The following is a 15,339-nucleotide window of genomic DNA, read 5'->3' as shown; positions in this document are numbered from 1 at the left end:
ACCGTTGTGTGTGTATTACACGCTTTGGCGTGATACCAGGTTGCAGCAGGAGCAGACTGGCGCAAAGTGATAGTTTAGCAGAGTATCTGATGTCCTGTATGGTAAACAGTGCCGTGAAACAAGGAGTGCTCAAGACGGTCAGTTTCGCGGCACTGTTTAGACGCGCGTAAAAACACATATGGTAGTGTGTGCGTGTGTGTGTCGAACTCCGACACAGACAGCAGAGGACAGAAGCAGTGCGCCCGTAAATGACACCAAAACGCAGCAGAGAAGCTCAGCATAGTTTTTTATTACATGACTATTTTGGTACAAACATTTACCTGCCAGTGTTTTGAGGTTTACTCGCTAAATAGAAAATCTACCCACATTTGGCGCTTGGCAGGTGTTAATTTCGGACCCTGTGTAGGCACCAAAACTACTTTGTTAGGTTTAGGAAAAGATCATTGTTTGGGTTAGAATAACTACTTCCTTAAAACAATCAACGTTGACTATTAGCTTCACATGGGAAATGAATCCCGGTCTACTGTGGTAAAGTCCTGTGTTTAACCCATTACTTTTATGTTTGATCCTTAAAGTGGTCATATTATGCTTTTTTTCTTTCCTTTATTGTGTTATATATCTTTTTTGTGCATATAATAGGTTTGCAAAGTGAAAAGGCTCAAAGTCCACCCCAAAGGGAGTTACCCTCTCCAACAGAAAACACTGCTCCTGAACTGCCTGAAAACAGCTCGATTGTAGTCCAGCCTTTACTTCCCGTAACAAATCTACATCACTATGTAACACGCATCATAATGCACAAATTGAGCAGTTTCCACAAGTACACCTAAATTTGAAATAAAAATAACGTTAGATACCCTCCAGGCAGTCAATAAGCATAAAGTTGTTACTGTGATGTAGAGACAGTGCACAGTTAAAACGTTACCTATGAGTTACAAATTATTAACTTTTTAACCATTCTGAAACGTTTTGCTCCAGTCTCGGTTGTGAAGCTAGTTCGGATTGTACGGCTCAACCGGCTGAGGCGGCTTCATTTTGGATCGCACTACCTTGCTCGTCAGGACCCGCCCGCCCTACTCTGCTTCTGATTGGCTAGTAGTATTTACCTTGGTACTGTGCATGTGCAACTCCCAACAAAGATCGAAAAGAAGTGAGATGCCTCACTCAGTAGCTAAAACGGAGCGTTCAAGACACAGGGTGAAAAGAGGTTCTGCAGCAATGTGCAGTATGAGAAAAATATGGTGTTTTTTGAAAATTAAACCATGTAAACCTATTCTGGTACAACCCTAAAATAAAATTATGAACCTGAAAAAGAGCATAATATGACCACTTTAAGTACATTTAATAGCAAATACTTCAGTAGAATTTTGAGATCGTCACTTGAGTTGCATTCAGGCTTGAACTGATTAACCTTTGATCAATATATTAAAATAATTTTGCTTCAAATTTTGCTCTGGCTTCTTGTTTAAGTTTGTATTCAACATAATACTGTATTATCTCAATGAAATGTAGTGAAACTAATGTATATGTGACACAAAAAGGTAATTTATAATTTTGGCAGGTAAAAATATGGTTGGTAGATGGATTTTTTCATCTGCCAGTCACCTTGGCTGGTGAGTAAAAAAGTTAATTTTGGACACTGTATGCATGTCTATGAAAAGAGGAGGGGTGACAGGCAGGCACACAAACATATATGCACTCTGAGGGGCTGTGACATTTGGCATTCCAACTTACATTTTGTCTTATTGGAAGCTATGATCAATTCATTTGTTATGTAATATTCACATTTCCGGTTTCATTAGCTATTAAACAAAACCAGACATCCCATCGTTATCTTTTATGGACTGGCAGATCTGTGTAAACCATTCTTGTTGGTTCAGTTTCTACTGTTCCTGTGTCAACGTCAGCATGGCTAAATAAAACTTGACATTCTTCCTATATTCTTAATTAAACATGGCATATCAATTAATTCACATTTAAATTCCCTTTCCCAAAGTCCCTTTGATCTTTGTCTCCTGAGTTCACAGTGCTATGTGCTGTGAACTTCCCAGCCATAATGTGGGAGTACTGTATAGAGACAGAGCACAATTCGGTCCCGCCCACATCCGGAAGGGAAAACAATTCATCGCTCTCCATTGACTTTATATTGCGCGAAGGTGCCTCCTTGTCACTTCCGTCTGCTAGCAAACAGAAAAATGCCCAAAAGCTGTGTGGTGGGATGCACTACCAATAGGGTAAAGAACCCAGAACTATGTTTTATAAGCTGCCGAACTGAATAACTGAGCAAAAAGTGGATACAGGCAATAAGATGTGAGCCATCAGCAGGAAGAATGGGACAACTGTGGGATCCTGAAACTATACCTACATGTGCATCAAGCATTTTGTCAAGTCAAACATCCAAATGTTAGTTTTAGGCTAACTATATTTCTGTATGTTAAGTTAAAGCATGTTGACAGTATGCAACGTGTGTTATAGTGGAATGTGGATTTAAATCAGAAAGCTATGCAGTATTATGTTTGCAAGTGCCTAAACTGCAGTAGCATTTCCACAAGAAAAGCAAGGTAAGGAGAAGGGACACTGAGAGACAGTATTGAATTTGTCAATATACCTTTTCCTCTCTGGTAGACATAGTGTGCTAAAATAATCCTTTGACATGCTGAAATCTAATGTTTTTAGCTGGCTACAGGCATTTTGTTAGTGTTTCAGCCCTTGGTTGCATATTGTGGCACCGATTGTTCCCCTCCGATGGCCGTGGTTTTCAAAGTTATGAGTTATGTTGCGCTCTGTCTCTATTAGGTCAGTTTGAGGCTTGTCCTTTATAAATTGGCCACTTGTCACTTAACTTTCCATTAGTGCCATCTTTGAGTCCTAGCAGGGCCTAATTTGAGACTCAGAGGTCATGTGAAGACAGGATGTTTGGGGAAAGTTCATCTTTGAGTCAACAAAAATTTCAGGAAAGGTTAATTCTTTTATCAATAAAAGATACAAAATGTTTATCAGCATCCATGTTGATTCACGCTACAACTGAGCAGTTTCTAAATGATGACTCTTCAGTTCTGTGCCAATAAGCAGCTCAGAGAGCAAAAAATAAAAAAGTGGACAAAGAAAAGCACATATGCCATTTGCTCAAATACTGTATGCACACACTCAAAGATGCACGTCACACACAGTGATCTGTAATTTGAGTATGGAAGAAAATTTGGGCACTGTCTTTAAATTAGTTTGGGACAAAAGCACAAAACTTTGTGAGGTTCCTAATGAAGGCAAAATAGCTGAAAACATTTGATACTTGAGAAGAGTTGTGTGACGTGTTTTAAAATTAGTTTGACTTGCCATTGATGTTCTACAGTCCTAAAATTACTGTATGTCACTATCAAAATCCATGTAAACTACTTGTCAAAGTAAACAATTGACCCTTCGCTAAGCCCCGTCCTCTTTAGTTAATGTTGTTTAGCCTGCTTTCCATTCACGCACTAGTTTACAGTGATAACGCTGGCAGATATAACATATAAATTAGCAGTAATTTTTGAAACACTAGGTCTTCGATTCCACAGAGAACTAAACAAAAGCAGGCTTCTCATTTCTAGCTGACAACCGTGGATTTTGTCAGCTAAAATGATTACTCTCGCTAGCAGATTTTATAAGTGTAACTTAGCTAACATAAGCTAATGCTAAACTCCTTGAGTCAGCTGAGAAGTCCGTCTCTGACTTCAATGTTTCCATACGACACATTTTTAAACGAGAACCATGTAAATGGCTGCGTACATAATATAATGTTAAAAGACTAAGGCTAAAGCTACATGTCCCAGGCATAACATCAGCATCCTCACCAGTTGTTGATCCATGTAAAGGACTTGTATAACGTTACAAGGGAACAGCATTGTCTGTGTATTTCAGTGTAAAGCTAGTTCAAAATGTTATTCGTTCTAACATAACCCTTGAATTGTTTGGATGCTTACTACAGAAAAACTTACTTGGACAAGCAATACAGGGGTTAGATTTGGGCTACACTTCATTATTCGTATTTTCAAATAGTAGTGATGTTGCTAGGTACGCGTCCTGCGTCTCTGACGTGTTAAAATCCAAAAGAACGCAGTAAACTCACTGTTTAATTTAATCTGCTAATATTGTATGAAGCCAATATTTTTTAATGTTTTGCCACCATTACAGAAACAGTAGGTTACTGCTCATGTATGATATGGTTGTCTGACATTGACTGCGATTAGTTATTGGTTTGATTAATGATTTACAGTCTAATAATGTGTGTTTGTATTGATTACTGACAGTGGTTGATCAGGCTAATTATCAGCTAATTGAACGCAGTTTCTAACGGGAGTATGCAGTAAATAGTTGCCCTTTGTGTGCGTGTTTTTAAACTACTTTCCTAATTAAACATGTTGTGCCTGATAGTGTTATGACTACTGATTAAACTTCAAAGCTCAGCATTTTTGTTGCCCTTTAGCTTCCCCTTTTAACATTTATTCACCCAGAAAAGACAATTATGTCTCTGTCTAATATGACCTCCTCTTTCTGTGAGCTGCTGTGTGTCTGCAGAGTATTTACAGATTTGGAAATTTATTTGTTTCATTTTAAGATACATTTTCAGTATACACGAATAACCATATAACAATAAACCCAAGTTTAACACTACAATTTGTCAAAACACACACATTTTATCAGGGACCCACTCAATTTCCCTTGGACCCACTCAAATGACCACCTTTCACTACATTGAAAACCTCGACTTCACAAACGAGTAAATGATTTGAGGATATGCGGAATAAGGTGGGTTAAATTGGGCCGGGGCTTGCCGGCACATAGGTCTACGACAGAAATACACTCAATAACATCAGAAAAGGAAGCGCAGGGAGTGGATTAAGTGTAGCAGACCTTGAGAAGATCACTGCCCACGGCATCTTCCGACCACCCAGCCAGACCAAACGCCACCGCAAGCGGTCCGATCACCCCAGGAAGAGGTGGAAGAGAGCGGGATAAGAGCTAAGCTAACCTAGCTTGGACCTAAGAGAGCGAGCAAGAGAGATGTGTCGTTGTGTGTAACATTACCCATTCCTACTCATGAGAAAATGGCGGTGGGTGAAGACAAAGTTTATTTAGATAATTTATCACACTCACAGTTAAGGAGTCCATCTCTGGGGAGAAGGAGGTGGGGTTGTCATACCATTTTCAATATGCAAGAATGTTTGTTGCTTTGCATCTATGGCACACTGTGTTCTGATTCATTTACTTTATTTATAAAGATTAAACATGACAATTAACTTTAGTTTTTGTTATTTGAACCACTAATAAAACAATTTGTATAAAAAATTACTTTGGGGAAGTAGATTTATGACCCACTTACCCCTAGTGATATCTCATTTCTGAATTATTTCCCAAGGTTGTGAGAAATTAATAGAATATCAAAATGTCTAAAGTCCACCAGACAGAGAGCTGAAAACCTCTGCAAATAAAGCTGAAAAAAGGATTAACCTTGTGTCCATCAACACATAAAGTGAGAAACATGTAACTGGTATCCCCACCAGTCAGTTGGACTAATAAAAGCTTTTGTACAAATGGTGAAACATCTTCTATTCACGGCAGATCTGTAAAAAAACAATCAATCAATTAATTACCTCAACGCCTTCTGCTGTAATAATTTTGTTATCTTCCATACTCTGCATTAGCTCTGGTCTTATCTATATCCTTTTCTCTGCTCCTACAAAGACCCAATTTCCCCACAGGGATGATTACAGCTTCATCTAATCTGATTTAATTAGTATGGGCATCTATTTTGTAGATTTTATTACAAATTTTGAACTGAAGGCAAATGTCAAAGCATGACACAGTGAATAGCTTTGAAAACATTATTTTGATTCCTTCCAAGTGCAGTTGATGTTGGACATAATGGGAGTGATAGTGATGGTTTAATAATGTACCTACCCTTTCCTACACCATGCTGTTTTCTCCCTTTCCTCATCTTCATCACTCCCTGCACGTCATAGTACCCTTTCTTTCACCTCTTCTCTCTTATCTTTCTCCTCCACCTTCACCTCTTATTTCATCTTCACACATTTTCCCCCCTTATTTCCCTGTGATTTTCCACCAGTCTGCTCTTGCATTACAATCCTCATCTTCCTCCTCTGATCCTTATAAGGTGTCTACACATGATCAGCAGTAAAACCGCTCAGCGCTGGCTGAGCCATTGTTTTCCTATGGAGAGAGTGGTGGAAGCACTACCCTTGGTGTGGTGCACCACTTAAAATTGCCACAGAGCGCTCCGCTCAAAGTTCAAATTATTTCAACTTTGACCTTGGTTGCCGCTGACTTTTCAAAGCGCAATCAACAGCTCTATGAACCTGAAGCGACACATGCAAGGGGGAGGTAGAGACTGATGAAAGAAAAACTCATAATCTGTGTTTGACAGTTCCCTGAACTCTATAACACATTTGTAAACATATCACGATCTCGCCAGGAAAAGTAATGCGTGGGGAAATGTCAGCAGATGGGGGCTACTACATTTGTGAATGGGCATATCGTTTATGAACTTAGCTAAATCCAATGCTAAAAAGTTAGGTTAGCGCACTTTTTGATTATGTATACTTGCGCTGCGCTTTGCCTCTGCAAGTGTCTGCACTTCTGTGCCCTACCTCGCGGTGAGCGAAGAGCAAATTTCTTATCATCTGAAGGCAGCTTTACACCCTTCACTCTGTCCTCATCCTGTCTAAAATCCAACCTTGCACTTTCTCTCCTTCAAAATCCTCTTCCTTCTCCTACACTCAGGCCTTCAATGTCTGCCTCCACTTCCTGAACCTCAACTACTGTATCCCTTAACTCATCCAATATTTTCCTCTTACACTATTTTCCACCTCAGGCCCTCAGGTTACTTTTTCACATGCCTTTCATTTTCCCTTCCTTCACCCTCTTCTCATTCTCTGTATTGGCAAGCTCATTCCATCTCGACCTACTCCTTTACTCTACATACCTACCTTCTACCTTTATTCTATTCTATTTATCTTACACCCTTTCTCTTCTTTCTTCCAATTTTCAAAATTTTTCCTGTAATTATTTAATGGTAACAAATAAGGTACGATTAAAGTGGAACTGATTCTGATTGTGTGACTCTTGAATGGAATGTAATTGTTTCATTACACAGACTCAAATCAGTCTTATCTCCACTTTCACTATTGCCAACATAATCTGATTTCTTGTCTGACGTAATTCAGGCTGGTTTGACTCCCTATTTGGGAGAATGACTCAATGTCTTAGCCAATAATTAACTGGGAACTGCCATTTTTGTAATAAGTTTTATAAATACCAACATTTTGGTCGGTGTTTCCTCAGTCAGGCTTTTCTCTTTGCAAATAAGTGGTACATACAACTGACAGTACATTAGGGCTGTCAACGAATACTCTTAATTCGATTATATAACTGAATTGTAAAAAAAAAAAAAAAAAAAATCAGAAATTTGATTGTGAAAATTAATATTCGATTGTGGAAAAAAAGCAGCACTATTGCAGCTGTCTACCTTGCGGGTTCTTGCGTTGCACTGAATGCACTGCATGAAGGACAGGAGTCACAACATCACTTTCATGGATTAATAATGAAATGTAGGTCAAGCTAAAACAAGCGAATAATTCAACAACCGTGTGGTAATGATGGCAGAGAGTTCACAACCCAACTCGGCCGCAGAGAGAGTCATTTGCACTCCGAGCAATCTAAAAAGCCGTGTTTGGAAATACCGTTTAACTTCACCAGTAGCCCACCTTAGAAAGGATGAAAGCCGAAGGTTACCGTAGTTATTTCAACTTGGATTAATTTGTATGAAAACCCGTTTTGATTATTTTGATAGTTGGACCCTTACGGACTAAAGGAAAATAAATAATCGAGGAATGGACACGTCCACTATTCTGACTTTATGACCGCTTCAAAGGTCAAACGTCTCTCTTGTTTACCATGCCGGTAAATCTGAATGAATTATAGTTTGGTGCTCATGTTTTCCATAAACTAAACTGAACGATTGAATTGTGGAGAATCGAATTGATCTAACGATGTGTAGCATGTCCATATTAATTAAAGTTTAGACATGTATATTTGTATAAACAATCTAAGCAGCTTAGAACTCACTCAAGCGGGCGACGCAGTGGCTTTAAGAGGTTTTATACATCCAAAGAACTTCTAGAAAAACCAGACTCTGCGTCTGATTGAGGTCCAGATTTTGGTCAGTAGACAGCAAAATTGTGGAACCTCGAGATAAAGTAGTATGCAATCTATGTAAGCTACAGTTAGCCTACTATATCAGCACTAGCAATCCGAGGGCAAATCTCGAAGATATGCACCCAAACCTTATTTGTTTATTTTGTAATGTGTAGGTATATCACTAGTAAACCATCCCACCAGCTCTTATTGTCAAATCCAGCACTTTTCTTAATTTGTTTAGAAAAGTACACAACCTAACAGGGTTAGGGTCTCTTCAATTATGAGTGATTTATCACATTGGATAGACAAAATCCATTAGCATTAGGGGTGGGGGAAAAATCTATACAGCATAGTATCGCAATATTTTGCGTGGCAATATTTTATCGAAACACGTACGGCATGTATCGATCTATTACATTGCATGGTTATAATACATTCGGTTTGCAAGGAATGTTGTATGAAGATAAAACACTCCGGGAATACTATAAACATGAGGGCTCACCTCACACGCCACCATCCAGAGATAGTGTTACCCGATGACGGCCAAGCCAACGTTAAATCAGCTCAAACATAAAAATCACTGGACACAGTTTGATAAAACTACCTTCCAATTCTGAGCGAGCTAAGAAAATAACAATTCAGAAACAGCCTCATTAAATCATTTTTAAACTTCAGACTAGTGCTGTAGTGCCATCATCGATACAATTTGCCTACTATAGCAGACGTCTTTTGGCATGGTAATAAAGCTATGTGCCAAATGTGTGCATTTTAATGCATGGGAAGGCAGTTTTATTAAGAAATACAAAAATAATAGGACCAGTTAATACAATAGGGACCGTCAACAGAGCTGGCCACTACTATTAATGCAGATATGGTAGTGGCATGAGGCAAATAAAAGAACAGCTACAACAGTCTAATAAATTAGTAGGGTTAGTGCAGCCTTTAAAATCAGGAGACGTAAAGTAAAAGACAACATGGCATAATTGTGATTATATTTTGTTCATACAAGACACAATTCTCAAAAATAAGCTTGTATTTATTTAAATATAAATGTAAAACAAGTACATTGTGATAAACTATTCAAAAGTAAACTATACACATAGAATGCAGTGTTGATGGTGGCTTGGAGTCCAGTGATGGTAACAGGACAGGAGAGATGAGGCCAAGGTGCTGCTGAGAAGACAGACAGAAAGAAAGGAATGAAAGGGTCAACGATATCTCCACAAGTCACATCATTCTAATAATCATGTAGTAGAAACACACCAGAGACATCATGGTTTACAAAGCATTTCACTTTTAAATTACTGTCACTTTTTTTCACCATTTAAACGGAGATTACACATTATGTACAATAAACATTTTAGTGGAGCTGCTCTAACAAACTGACAGCTGCCCTGTGTGCACAGTGTTATAAAACAGAAGGACATGCAGAGGTTTTATTCTGAGCTGACTTGATGCTGTGTTTGAATGTGAGGGTAAAAACCGCTGTTCAAAGAAATGACTGACAGCGCATAAAAGTGGTAACTACAGATAGTCCTGAGTAACAAACTAATATCCAACCAGGATTTAGATTCTGACAGTAAACCTCCACTAACTAATGCGCTTCGATACAGACGGAATGAATGAGGAAATGAAACAGCGTGTCTGGTTCTGTAAGACGGAGGAGACACAGAGAAACTGAGGGGTTGTTGAGGAAAACCTGCCAGTGAGCAGGCTAGGTTCACACAGTCAGTTACCATGGTAACTGATCCAGAGTCTCTTTTTGGAACTGAAAACCCAGAGTTTCCCTCAGAGTTTTCACTAAACCCACTTTATGAAACAGGGCTCCGAACTTAAATGATCTAACATGAGCTAGCTTGTACACCACTGCCACAGCTAGCTAACACAATCGTTAGCAAACTGTAGGTAACACCAGTAAATAAGCAAGCACAGCACACTCACCTGGAGATGACAGTGATGAACTCGAAGCTGAATCACGACCGTTGGGTTAAATAAAGATGTTCCACCTTATCTTTCACCTCCTGGTAGAAGCTAGCTAGTTTTCTCCTGTTGTACGATGACTCTTGATCAGCGTTCTTCCAGTAGCTTACAGACTGTAGTTCCGTCAGTGTGAGGGAATCTCGCCACCTGCTGGTGTAGCTAGTAACTGCACATCAATTTACAGATTCCTTTTCACAGCTCTGCTGTGGTACAAATTGGACAAAATTCCACAAATATATAGCAAGGAAGTCACAAATGTCATGTGGCCCACAAACTGACAGGAAGCAATCTACAAATGTGCAAAACCTGCTTCACATGTAAAAATGGATCCACAAATGCGTAAATATCATCTTTACATGTATCTGTTGTGGTGAAACTATTCACATTTGTAAAACCTCTATCATTTTTATGTGAAATTACATATTTAAAGAGTATGTTGTGCATATTTGCAAATCACTCTATATTTTTTGTGGATATGACTTTACACATCACAAATAAAAAAAATACATATTTGTGGATAGTGAGATATTTGTATTTATATCATGGTACACATTTGTGGATTGTCTTCTGTGGGTTACAAATAATAAAGTCCAATAAAAATATACCGGAGAAAGCTTCTCCTGGTGAGGAGCAACTAACGTGGCTGGGGTCCGGCTGCAGCTCAGGGGAAACCAGCTACATCCCAGCCTCATACATCGAAAAAATACGGGTAAACATTGGGTGTTTTATTTTCTCTTTTTAGCTACCTAGCTAATGCGAAGCTGCTTGTCATAAAAAACAAAACCCACACACAGCGTTTTTCTCTCTCACTGCTTCACTCCAGCGCTTCTCTGCCAGAAAAAAAACGCTAGGCTATTTGGACACAAGCCCTAACGGGATTAAAGCTTCACACATCCACTCGAAAAGGCATATATTAAAAGAGTGATCTCGGATTTTATGAATCGATATTGGATATTCAAATAAAGATCGATTTGAATCGGAATATCGATTTTTTAAAACCAGCCCTAAAGAGCCGTGTCCAAAATAGATTGCAAGGGAAGCAGAAGGCGGTGAGATGAATGCAAACACATCCACACACACAAGAGGTAGTGAAGCAGCTGGTATATTGACATATTCTGGGTTAAGTGGAGGTCAAGAAAAAACAGACAGTCTGTGTGTATTTATCTACACCTCCGACACACATATTATATATATATATATATATATATATATATATATATGCATGCACATAGGCGCCATTAACATACACACGTATTCCAGTAGCGCTTGCAGTGATTGTTCCTGATTTATTGCCAAACAGCTTGTCAATGCAGACAAATTCAGGAGAGGCAGGATAATGGACATGGTCGCTGTATTTCTCTCTTTAGCAGTTTTCCTTGTTGTCAGGGCAATTTGTCTGCATTATCTACAGGGGATTCTCTACTTCAAGGAACCCCTTCAGCAACATCATGTGATACAGTCCTAATGGTTCCCTCATTCCCAAGCACGTAAGGGGGAAACTTCCCCTACTGAGAAAAACAGCCCAAGTAAGCAGTTGTTTATGCAAGGGATACAGTCAAGATGATTGGGGAGTGTCCTACCTTGATTAATTGCCCCAGATGTAAGTGCTGGCCACGATAATAGCTGGTAGAGGTGGTTCTTCAGTCCTTGTACTAGTTTTATGTTTGCATGTTACTGTTGTTTAAGGCTTTAAGGCTTATATTTCCATGGTCCCATTGTGGAGCATTCATGTCAGCTGAGAATGTTAGTAGTGATGTGTTACGCTAATTAGGGTTGGGCCGATGAACGATGTCATCGACCACCGAGCCCTCTACCATCGTAACATCGTGATTTAAAAGCCCCCCCGGCGAGTAAAATCTCGTTACTGAAAATGCAATGAAAGCTTCGTGAGTAAAAAGCTAATAAGAGTAGTTTATCACTATGACTAGTATTTAAAGCAGCGCTGCAGACGTCAAGTTCGGTTGTGACCAATATATCAAGTTTGTAGTACAGCTATTTGACAAGCCTGCCATGTACCGTGACAAGCATGATCAAATAGACAAACTAAATGTGTACCCTCTTTGACTCCCCTGTATAAAATAATGCTACCACATTTCTGGCATTTGTATTTAAGCTAGTAGCCCAGTCAATTTAATTTTACTCCTTCTACACTGTACAGTAGGCCTAATCATGCTTACCAGAAAGCCCTACTATCTCTGACACCTTCTTCCATGCATCATGTTTCTTGTTTATGTCACGATAGACAAACAAGGATGGGTCATACAACTCCGGGAAACCGGCGACTGCAACAATTAGTTTCTCCTCCAGTATGGAACAAATATCTGTTGAACTTCAGTACGTAAGGAGACGTTTACAGGGGGAAGAAAATCAATCAATCTAGTGCTGTGCTATCTGATGTCAAAAACACCCGCCGTTTAAAGTAATGTTTGTGCCTCGGGGAGCCTTTGCTTAAAAACAAAAAGGTACTTCACCAACAAAGTCTGTCACCAAATTACTGAGGATCTGCTTCTGCCATGAAAGGAGACAGACCACCTGAAGCTATGGCATTTAGCCTGGTGTTTTCTGTGCATGCCAGCTGAGCATGTTTTCTAGCTGCTTTACTCTGTGCTTTAGGAACTGTAATCATTCAAGGACCAAATACATCAGTTGTTTTTTCTCTGTCTTTGTTATTTATCAGTAAATTTCTTTGATGCCATTGCAGTCTGGGAGCAGGACAGGTTTCCAAAAATTTTAAGATCCAGTTGCTTGATTCAATTTTAAGATTTTAACTGATGCCAATATTCTGCAACAGCATTGAGGCTCAAACTGCATTCAAGTTTACAGTGCCAGCTCACAAGTTCAGCCATAGTGCCTTCCAGCCTTACACTAGAGATTTACAGTACATCTCATTCACACAGTATTTTCCATGTTGCGGTCTACAGTTAAATACACAAATTAAAAAATTCAATTAATGAAAATAAATGAACATTTTGAGGTATATTATAAGAAATCTACAAAGACTAATTGTAAGGTCTTAAATTTGTTTTTTAATGCTCATGAAGGAGTGTACAGATAAAGCAATAATGCTGTTTGTATTTCTGGCCAACATTTCCCCTGCAACTGAGTTTTCAAAGTGATGAATAGACAGCTTCAGCACTTAAAATTTAGCCTGTTATACTGATAGACTGATAGAAGTGTTTAAAGTAAAAAGCAAACTAACAGCTACATTTTAAAAGTATTAAATTGCGCAATTTCTGTCAAAACTTTCTAGCTAGATATCATTTGGCGGCTGTGAGGCTTTTGAGGGCCCAAATTTATAAGAATATTACATTTATTGTAGCATTCAAATAACCAACTCTCAAAAACAGTAACAGAACCCCATGACTCACCTATTTCTCCTTTTCTCAAACTTCCCTCAATATTAAAACTTCGTATGTTCACAAACCTCAATCTCTAACGTTAAATCAATTTTCACTACTAAAGCATGTAAACAACCATTCAGCATATTCCCACAGTACAACATTTAGTATGCTGTCCCTTCACGGTCCACACAAATAAACAAATACAATATTTGTAGGCGTTTAGTCTTGGCAGTGTTAAACATATTTCCTTTAGATCAAAACAAAATCCCAGTTAAGAACAGTATCTTATTTCATTTAAACTGTAAACCATGTGTGGCTTTTCCCGTCATCATCCATACCGCTTGGCCCCTCTCTCTAAAGTCACATTGCAACACAAGCTAACTGGCGCCGAACAGCTGGCTAGGTTAATTACCTTCCCACTGTGCTAACTCCACAACAATGAGCGTCACAAACCTCTAAGAAAAAGTCGCGTTGTTCCGGGGAATACTTTTGGATATGATACACCGAAACCGCTGTATTGAGCTTTCTTTTCTTGAGACCAGTGAATGCACATTAGGAGGTGTAAAACCGGACATACAACTCACCGGTATCTTACTTCTCTCTTCTGGTCGCCATATGTTCTTCCAGAACTGTCCAACGTGCCCCAAACAAAAGGCAGTGATTGGCTGACCTAAGCTTGCGATAGGGCTACTTGCAAGTACATGTAAGTTTTGATAAAAGAATTATGACAAACAAAAAAAGGGAACGCACACAGATATTTTATTCCCTATATTTTATTGTGTTTATTTATTTATTTACTTTTTACACACATTGTAATCTTGACTATACAAAGTTTATTTACATTTTCAGCTGAATGTCTGTATATGTTCATATTGTTCAATAAAGGGGAAAAAATACAATAAGTTAACAAGTTATGTTTAAAAGACGTATATTGGATTAGAATCACCCCACCTTTTAAAAGGGGGACTTACCAACTTTTTTGTGTTGTTCTAAGCAAGCATTTAGACATGTGATACTGTTGGTTCATATGCAGCACATTTCTATTAATTAAGCAAATGTTGCTATCCTTTTCTCTGTATCCTGCACATTTCCACAATTTATACAGCACAAGCAGAAATTCCATAAAATAGTACTTTGAAAAGAAAAAAGATTGTGAATTACTTTCACCTGTTTCACTTTAATTTAATTGAATCAATTTGATGTATCTCATTTGTATCCCACAACATACTATGGTCTACACCTTATTTCATTTCCTTTCTAACTGTCTCCAATTCTCTTCTGGCATAACCTAGATTTTAAGATAGACTTGGATATTTTCAGTCACTACAGTATAATTAACCCTTCATTATCTGTGCATAGAAGTGTACTGTTTTTTAAACCTGTCTGTGTGTCTAACTGAAAACTAACTGCACAGTTTTTTTAACCTTCACTGTCTCTGGGTAGAAATTTAATTGATTACTGTATTTTAACCTATTAGTTTTGATGCATAATTAATTCTTTAAAAACATAATTACCGGTGAAGAAATTGCAAATATCTGCGAGGATGAAATGGGTGAAGGGATAAAATGGATATTACAATGATTAAAATGTTCTATCTTTAATCAAAAAGGTTTTGTTTAATTGGGGGTGACTGTGGCTCAGGAAGTAAAGTGGGTTGTCCACTGATTAGAGGGTTGGCGGTTCTTTCCCCACCTTCTCTTGTCCACATTTCAATGTGTCCACTGAATCCTATTGGTATGTGAATGGGTGATTGAGGGGCAAAAACCTTGTAAAGCGTTATATAAATGTAGCCATTTACCAGTCCATTTTATTACCGGTCCTTTGGATT

General features: G+C 38.5%; 1 protein-coding gene across 1 annotated transcript in view; it reads right to left on the bottom strand.

Annotated features, from left to right (window-relative positions):
• Positions 1 to 14,156, bottom strand: part of adcy2a (adenylate cyclase 2a) — an 86,114-nt gene extending 71,958 nt beyond the window's left edge. Inside the window, exon 1 of the mRNA XM_044207872.1 lies at positions 14,096 to 14,156. The gene's annotated coding sequence lies outside the window, so the exon portion shown is untranslated. The remainder of the gene's footprint in view (positions 1 to 14,095) is intronic.
• Between the last annotated feature and the right edge of the window lie 1,183 nt (positions 14,157 to 15,339).

The sequence above is a fragment of the Siniperca chuatsi genome, linkage group LG9 (assembly GCF_020085105.1).
Source record: "Siniperca chuatsi isolate FFG_IHB_CAS linkage group LG9, ASM2008510v1, whole genome shotgun sequence".
NCBI lineage: Eukaryota > Metazoa > Chordata > Actinopteri > Centrarchiformes > Sinipercidae > Siniperca > Siniperca chuatsi.
The sequence above is the reverse complement of the archived record's forward strand: the minus strand, read 5'-3'. Positions and strand labels throughout refer to the sequence as shown.